The sequence below is a fragment of the Sus scrofa genome, unplaced genomic scaffold, assembly GCF_000003025.6.
Source record: "Sus scrofa isolate TJ Tabasco breed Duroc unplaced genomic scaffold, Sscrofa11.1 Contig74, whole genome shotgun sequence".
Taxonomy (NCBI): Eukaryota; Metazoa; Chordata; class Mammalia; order Artiodactyla; family Suidae; genus Sus; species Sus scrofa.
The window spans coordinates 583,048-592,193 of NW_018085302.1; positions in this window are offsets into that span (position 1 = coordinate 583,048).

Here is a 9,146-nt window from a genome sequence, read left to right on the forward strand (position 1 = left end):
GAAACCGCAACCTCGTGGTTCCTTGTCGGATTCATTTCTGCTGAGCCACAACGGGAACTCCTGTTTACTTTTTGATAACATTTCCTTATTAAACCCTCTTTTTAAAAATGTGTGTTTCCACAATTTGGAAGTACTAAAATATATGTATGTACACACACACACACTCTCAAACATGTGTGTGTATTTGTTTTCAAAAGGTAAAGATAATAGCATTACTAACAGTGTATCTCTGTATATTAAACACGTGTGTCTATGTTTAAATGTAGACATATATGGTGTATGTGTATGATACCCTCTAGTGTTGCTTTACTGCCAATAAACTGGGTGTCACTGGTTCCTAAACTCACCACTCATGAATCTGATACCATTATAAATGACATTAATAATGAATAATTAAAACAGATATACTTAATTTTTTAAAAAAGATGTGGCTCCATTTACCCACAAAGAAATTTCAGAATAAATACTTTCCTTTCATTCTTCCATCCTTCATTCATTAATCCATAAATATTTGGGGGCCTGAATAATGAGACAGAAACATAGATCATCAATGGGGCTTCATTGCTGGGACTTTGGGTCCTATCTTCCCAAAGCTTAGGATCCATTGAAGGACCCCCAGAAGAGAAACCACCTGGTCTACTTGCCTCAGGGTAGAACCTGTTCTGCAGCATAAATTATACTCCAGAGCCTCCATGACTACAGACTAAAACCAGAGTTTGGTTTACTACATCCTTCTCCCTCCACCATAGTCCCTTCATTCAACTCTTTTTTATAGATCATTTTCATAAAAATCCCACCTTTGAATCTGCCTCTAAGGACCCCATCTAACACAGAGAGATAGAGGTCAAGAAATATTTGTAAATTATACACAAAAGAATTTGAGAGATGCCTAAAAGCAACTGGCTTATTAAAATGTGGACTGGCCTTTTGAATACAGTTACAGTTACAGATGGGTGGCAGCATCTTGTAGGGCTGCAGCAAGGATCTCCAGAAGGCTCACATACCCTAAATCAGCATCCAATATATGGTGCTCATTTGTCCATAGCCAAGATTCATGGATCCGGTAATTAAGGAGTATCATCTTTCACTATTACACTTAGTGACACACAAGCAAAATTTTTTTCATCCTGAACCTCGTACTCGGCCAGCATAGAAGTCTTAGCTCTAAAGAGAGGCATGTTCCCATCAGGAAATATAACAATGATTCCATTGAATTGAAAGACTGCTCTCTAGTCACTTTAAGCTTTCTCTGATTCAACTGGCAAAAACAGGAGTTACTGTGCTGGTTGGAATGATTGATTCTAAGTATCAAGGGGAAAGTGGACTACAACGCCACAAGAGAGGGAAAGAAGGATATGTCTGGACTCCAAGACATCCCTTAGGGCAACTCTTAAAACGCAGTGCACCATGATTAATGGAAAACTGCAATCATTCAATATGAACAAGACTACTAAAGGTCCAGATTCTTCAGGAATGAATATTTAGTCACCACACCATGTAAGGAATCATGGCCAGTTGAAGGCAAAAAGAATATAGAATGGGTATTGGAAGAAGGGAGTTGTAAATACCAGCTATGACCACATGACCAGTTATAGAAATGAGGGCAATGATTGTCATCAGTATTTCCTCCTCATTGTGTTATGAATGTGGTTGTGGGTGTTTTTGCATATATAAAGCATACGTTTGTGTTGTCTGTCTTCTCTATTCCCTTATCATGTAACAGAAGTTATTTTAGCTTTCTATCATAGTACTTATGTATGGCTAGTTTTTCATACATAAGTACTTAAACTTAATATTGGAGTTACAGAGTATCAAAAAAATAAATATCACTTAAAGGTTTTACCTCCTCTTCTGGGAAGAGTTTTAGTACATTTTCAATTACAGGCAAGGTAGTTTCGGAGTTCCCATCATGGCGCAGTAGAAATGAATCTGACTAGTATCCAAGGATGCAGGTTCGATCCCTGGCCTTGCTCAGTGGGTCAAGGGTCAAGCATTGTCCTGAGCTGTAGTGTAGGTCGCAGGCACGGCTCAGATCCTGCATTGAAGTGACCGTGGTATGGGCCTACATCTGTAGCTCCAATTCTACCCCTAGCCTGGGAACTTCCATATGCCATGAGTGCAGCCCTAAAAAGCAAGAAAAAAAAATGAAGTATGACTTAAAAAGATGTGTATGGGTGCCAGTTTGACAAGGAGGGGACTTATGCTTAATTTTTTGCATCAACATGACTAGGCCATGGCTGCCCAGATATTTGGTCAAACAATAGTCCGAGTGTATCTGTGTAATTATGTTTCTGAAAGATATTAACAATTTAAACAGTAAGCTGAGTAAAATGGATTACCTTCCCTTATGTGGGTGGGCCTCATCCAATCAGTCAAAGGCCTGAATAAAACAAAAAAAACTGAGAGAAAATTCTCTATTTGTCTGACTCCCTTTGAAATGAGAGACTGTTTTTTTTCTCTGGCTTTGGATCCAAACTGAAATGTCTCTTCCTGGATCCCACCCTGACAGCATCCAGACTGAACTACATCATCAGGCCTCCTGGGTTTCCTGCTTGCCCATTGCAGATCTTGGGATGTGTCAGCTTTCATAATCACATGAGCCAAACAATTCCTTAAAATAAGTTTAATGTATATTTTATTGCTTCTGTTTTCCTACAGCACAATTACTAATAAAGAGCCCTGAGGACATGTTTTTTCTACTGCTTTTATTTTATTTTTTTCTTTTCCAATGAAATCTCTTTTTTATTAAAGTATAGTTGATTCATAGTGTTGTGCTAATTTCTGTTGCACAGAAAAGTGACCCAGTGATACACCTACCTACAAAATGGAAACAGACTCACAAACATAGAGAACAGGCTTGGGGTTGCCAAGGTGGGAGAGAGAAGGGAGTGGGATGGACAAGGAGTTTGGCGTTAGTAGATGCAAGCTATTACATTTAGAATGGGTAAGCAATGAGGTCCTACACAGGGACCTCACAGGGAACTATATCCAGTCTCTTGGATAGAACATGATGGAAGATTCATGAGAAAAAGAATATACATACATGTAAGAGCTTTTTTAAGGCTAGCAAAGCAAATCCAATTATCAAGACAGCAGTTGATTAAAAGTCCCCCGGATGAGATCTATTCCAAAGCCAATTCTTCCAAGCTTATTTTCAGAGCATCTATGCTCAGAGCAGAGCCACATATTTTGGTCTTTAGTACTTATCCTGCTCTCTCTCACCATATCACTAGAATCTTATGTCTAGCCACAGAGGGTATCAGAGAGAAGCACTGCCTCTATAATTTGATCTGCCAAGAAATCCTCACATCCCTGCCTTCTCAACTCCTTCTGTTCTCACAATATAGAGAGATGAGTTGATTATTCAAGTGGGTTAACCACCTCTGTATATTTCCTCAAGGGTAAAGTATTTAATTTTAGGAGCCTTTGACAAAATGCCCAATAAATATTTTTACCTTCTTCCTACTGTCCTTCTGATCAGAGAACAACAAGGGTTAGAATTCATCTACATCACTTGGATTGTCATTGAAGTACAGTCAGAACCTGAATTCTTTTCACTATAGTAAAGTATATATAGAAAGCATTGTTGCATTACAATGTCATGCCAGTTTCTGGTGTACAGCAATGTGACCCAGTCATACATGTATATACATTCCCTTTCTTATATTATTTCCTATCATGGTCTATTTCAAGGGATTAGATATAATTCCCTGTGCTGTATAGTAGGACTTCATTGCTTAGCCATTCTAAATGTAATAGTTTGCATCTACTAACCCCAACTCCCAGTCCATCCCACTCCTTCCTCCCTCCTCCTTGGCCACCACGAGTCTGTTCTCTATGTATGTGAGTCTGTTTCTGTTTTATAGAGAAACCAAATTCTTTATTTCTTTTTTTTATCAGTGTTCATTGAACATCTAAATATACCTGGTACAGTGTTTTTCAAGAATAACAATTACTGGGTAATTGTTACTTAATAGTAATAGTTACTAACGAGCTCTTTTAACTTATCCACCCACCATTCTGCACCCTCCAACTCAGTGGCAGCCATGGGGATGGGGATGGTGACCCACATTCCCATTGTAGCTGGCTCAGATTAGGGGGAATAACATGGACCTAGTCGGTATTGTGTGTCCTCACTTGCCTGATGGGTCCCTGAATAGCTGGCTCAGAGCTATTGACTTTGTTTTATCCGCCTTTGAAATTTCTCAGGGCTACAGTGACTTCCAGGGAATTTTTTTTTTTCAAAATTATCAAAGCAATCTGCTAGTCACAGTGACATGATATAAGGGATAACAGACAGAGCAAGCAGCAGAGAGAATAAAACCTGGGAAGAAAGCAGAGAAGGAAAGAGATAAATGATAAATGAGGGCTTTTCAAAGATACTTGTATCACAGGGAATCTAGACAGACACATGCATGATCAGGATGGGCACATGATCATAAAATCCGAGAATGCCCTAGACTTTCACCCCTAACTGACCTTTAGGCTCTCTGCAAATAGGAACTGAAGAGACAAGAGTTGTAAACAGTCTGGTTAAATGTTCAAGGAGTGCCCTAACACAAAGCCAATCCCAAAGACAGGAAGAGTATGTTGTTTTTTTGCTCAAAGTGTTTAAGGATCACTAGCTGACCACACAACTAAAGAAGAGAAACTGTAGTGACTGCACATACAGTCTTTACAAGAATGATTTAGAGACTCACTAAGCAAAAAAATACACTCACTCTTTTGGGGGGAAACAAATCCCCCCCAAAAGAGAATCGTATTACCAGAAGTACAACATTGTAATATTCAAAATATCTAATTATCAACAAAAAATTAAGACATGATAAATAATAAGTATAGCAATTTGCAGGGTCTGAAAGAAGGAAGGAAGAGAGAAAGAAAAAGATAGAGAGAGAAATTATTATAATCTGTCTCTGAGGATTATCTAGACAAAGATTTTAAATCAGCTGTCTTACCTATGCTCAAAGAGCGAAAGAAAATCATAGATAAAGGGATAAAGGGAACTAGAATAGCAATGGCTCATCAAAATAAAAAATACTAGTAAAATATTAGTAAAAAGTAAATTACAAAAAGGAACCAAATTAAAACTATGTATCTGAAAATATAGTACCAAAATTAAAAATTTATTAAACAAGCTCAGCAGCAGTTTTAAACAGGTAAAAAAGAACTAGTAGTCACTTATGATGGAGCATGATAATGTGAGAAAATAGAATGTGTACATATATGTGTAACTGGGTCACCATGCTGTACAGCAGAAAAAAAATTGTATTGAGGAAATAACAATTAAAAAATAAATAAATAAAAGAGTATAAAAAGGCTTCAATCAAAAGCAAAGAAAAAAAGAACTAGTGAACTTGAGAATGTATAATTGGGATTATTGAGTAGAAGAGAGGAAAAAAAATTTTTTTAAATGAACACAGCTTAACAGAACTGCGGTAAACCACTGAGTTAAACAACATATACATAATGATATTCCCAGAAGGAGAAGAGAGAGGAAAAGTGGAAGAAAGAATATTTGAAGAAAAAGTGTCTGAAAACATCCCAAATTTGATAAAATACATGAATCTACACATCCAAGAATTACTCAACAATCTTCCAGGAGGTTGAAGTCAAATAAATCCACACTGAAATACATTATCCCCAACTTTTGAAAGTCTAAGAAAGAATCTTAAAAGCTGTGGGAGAATCATCTTTTCATATATTAGGAGTTCTTAAGAAGAAATCAAGCTGACTTCTTCTCAGAAACCATGGAGGTCAGAAGGCAGAAGGATGACACATTTAAAGTGCTGAAAGATAAGAGAGCTCAGGAACAAAATGGCAGAGTAGAAAGATGCTGAGCTTGCATCCCCCCATGGGCACACCTAAACTAAAACCACACACAGGGAGTTCCTGTGGTGGCTCATCAGTAACAAAGCTGACTGGTATCCATGAGGACACGGGTTTGATCCCTGACCTCACTCAGTGGGTTAAGGATCCAGTGTTGCCTTGAGCTGTGGTGTAGGTTGCAGATGCAGCTTGGATCCCTCATTGCAGTGCTGTGGGCCAGAGGCCACAGCTCTGATTTGACCCCTAGCCTGAGAACTTCCATATCCCACAGGTGTGGCTCTAAAAAAATATTTTTAACTAAAAAATATTAAAACCACACATAGAGTAACTACCTATGAGAACTACCTGAAGACTAGTAAGAAAGATATTCCACAATTAAGGATAAAAAGAAGAAGGCATATTGAGATGGGTAGGGGGAATGAATGCATAAAAATACGGTATATTGAGATATAGATGTACACTCTGGACTATTACTCAGAAATAAAAAGAATAAAATCTTGCCTTTTGTGACAACATGGATGGGCCTAGAGGGAATCATGCTAAGCAAAATTAGTCATTCAGAGGAAAAATATCAGATATGTCACTTACAGGTAGAATCTTAAAAGACAAAACAAACAAAAAACACAGAACAGAAAGATACCTAGATACAGAGAACAAACTGGTTGCCAGAGAGGAAGGGAGTGTGGGGATTAGGGGCACAAATTTCTAGTTTATAAAATTAGTAAATCCTAAGAATGTAACATAAGTGAATAGGGAATATAGCCAATAATAACTTTAAAAGTTGACAGATAGTAGTTCCCATTTGCGGTTCAGTGGAAACGAACCCAACTAGTACCCATGAGGATGCGGGTTCAACTCCTGGCCTAGTTCAGTGGGTTAAGGATCCAGCATTGCCATGAGCTATGGTATAGACTGCAGACACATCTCAGATCCTTCATTGCTTTGGCTGTGGTGTAAGCCTGTGTCTGCAGCTCAGATTTGCCCCCTAGCCTGGGTACTTCCATATGCCTGCAGGTGAGGCCCTAAAAAGACAAAAAAAAAAAAAAAAAAAAAAAAGAGAGAGAAAGCTGACTGTAGCTCAATTTAGTGATCATCTCATAATATATATGTCAAATCACTCTGTGATCCACCTAAAACTAATATAACATTGTTGTCCAATACACCTGAAAGTAACACAATATTGTTATTTCAACTACACTTCAATTATAAAAACTATATGTCAATTCTAATCCAATAGAAAAAGAATAATTTTATTTAAAAAGCTAGAATAAAACTTAAAAGCCCTTCCCAAGTTTACCCCTCAGAAAATCATAAAGAATTGCCAACAACATGAATGCTAAAATGGGTCTAATGAGAAAAGCAGTCCTTCAAAAAAATCACCGAGTTGTACACCTGAAACCACTATAATATTGTATGTCAATAGTACTTCAATGAAAATAAATAAAATAATAATATATCTAGAGATCTAATGTATAGCATAATGACTATAGTTAATAACATTGTATTGAATGCTAAAAATTTGCTAATAAAGTAAATTCCAAGGACTATCACCCCTCAAAGAAAGTAACCATGTGAGGAGATAAATGTGTAATTAGTCATTGGTTTTGCTTCCATTGTAGTACTATAGTAACATTTTGTGGATGCCATTTATACCCCCCCTTCTAACATCACTTGAATTATTTTGGATTGGCTAAGTTTATTTTCCTCAAGGCTTTTATTTTCTTCATTCTATTTTTCTAATTACTAATTTCAAAGTTAGACACTATATTTCTACTCTTTCAAGTATTATTTTAGTAACTTTAACATCTTCATATAACAAAGTCCAAAATTTGTCTTCATCTTTATCCTAGCCCTAACCTTTGCTATATGAAGTTGTACATTAAAAAGAATGAGAACAACCAGAACCATAGTTAGCAAGTAAATACAGACTGGAGCAGAGTTATAGGCCTGAATAAAGCAAAGCCTTAATGTATGTATAGCATATCCAACAAAATAATCATTCAAATTAAGTAGCAGAGTATATCATTTAATATGTAAATAGTTTATCTTCTTTTGAAAACCCTGCTCAGCTCTGTTGGGATTGTTTCATAATGATTAGAGAAAGAAGAACCAAATATTTTTATTTTGCTCTATTTAAGTAAGTATGAAAATCAAAATGCGGAGAGACAGTTTTCATAATGATTTTCATAGAAGAACTACATAGGATAGCAGAAAGTTCAAGAGATGAAGAATTAACATGGAATTTTAAGGCATATTAATTTGATATCAAGCCATAGGCCTTTATAAAGCACAATTATGAGAACTATGAGAATTTATAGAATCATGTGCCCCAAAACAAGGTTAATGAAGAAATAACGTGTTATACATATATCTTCACATATAAAAAATATATTTTCATCTTAAAACATTAGAAGAAAAATTATATGATTTTACACAGTATGTGGTTGCTTCTCTAATATAATGATACCAATGTTTGTGATTTTTAACTTCATAAATCCAAACTATTCATAAAAATCATAATGTGAGTGTAATTGGGAAAAACTAAGAGTGTTGATGGTGATGGTTAGCAATAGGAGAAATTATAAAATAGGCAAGAATGAGTTAGTGGTGGAAGCAGGGTGGTCTGAGGAACATGGATGCATGGATTCAAAGGGAGATAAGACATACCTGATAAAATAACATTTTTATACTTGTAATGAGAATTAAAATTGTCCTGGATATAGGAAGCAGAATCACAAGGAAAAAAATTTAGCATAATCAATGAAATGCCATGTGAGTAGAGATCACCTTTAATAAAAGGCTGCTTCATGAATGATCAACTCTGGAACTATTTGACATGCTCAGTGGGAAGCTATGTGAAGGTTTTTCACCACTTATACCAGCTTCACTGACTTGCTTCCTGTCCAAACTATCTGAACATTTTTATTAATTTCCTTAAAACTAGATAAAAACTACTGCCTTTGGAATGGATTAGCAATGAGATCCTGCTGTGTAGCACTGGGAACTAGGTCTAGTCACCTATGATGGAGCATGATAATGGGAGAAGATAGAATGTGTACTTGTATGTGTAATTGTGTCACCATGCTGTACAGCAGAAAAAAACTGTATTGGGGAAATAACTATTTAATAATAATAATAATAATAATAATAATAATAAATTTCCTTAAAACTGGAAATGGGTTAAGAAGACATCCTAGAGTTGTGCCCCAGGAACCTCTCCCATTTCAACTTTCTTCCCACCACTCTGAAATGTCCTGGGTAGTGTGGTGTCAGGGACGCATCTTGTTGACCTATGTGTGATCTGCCTTTCTGCCATA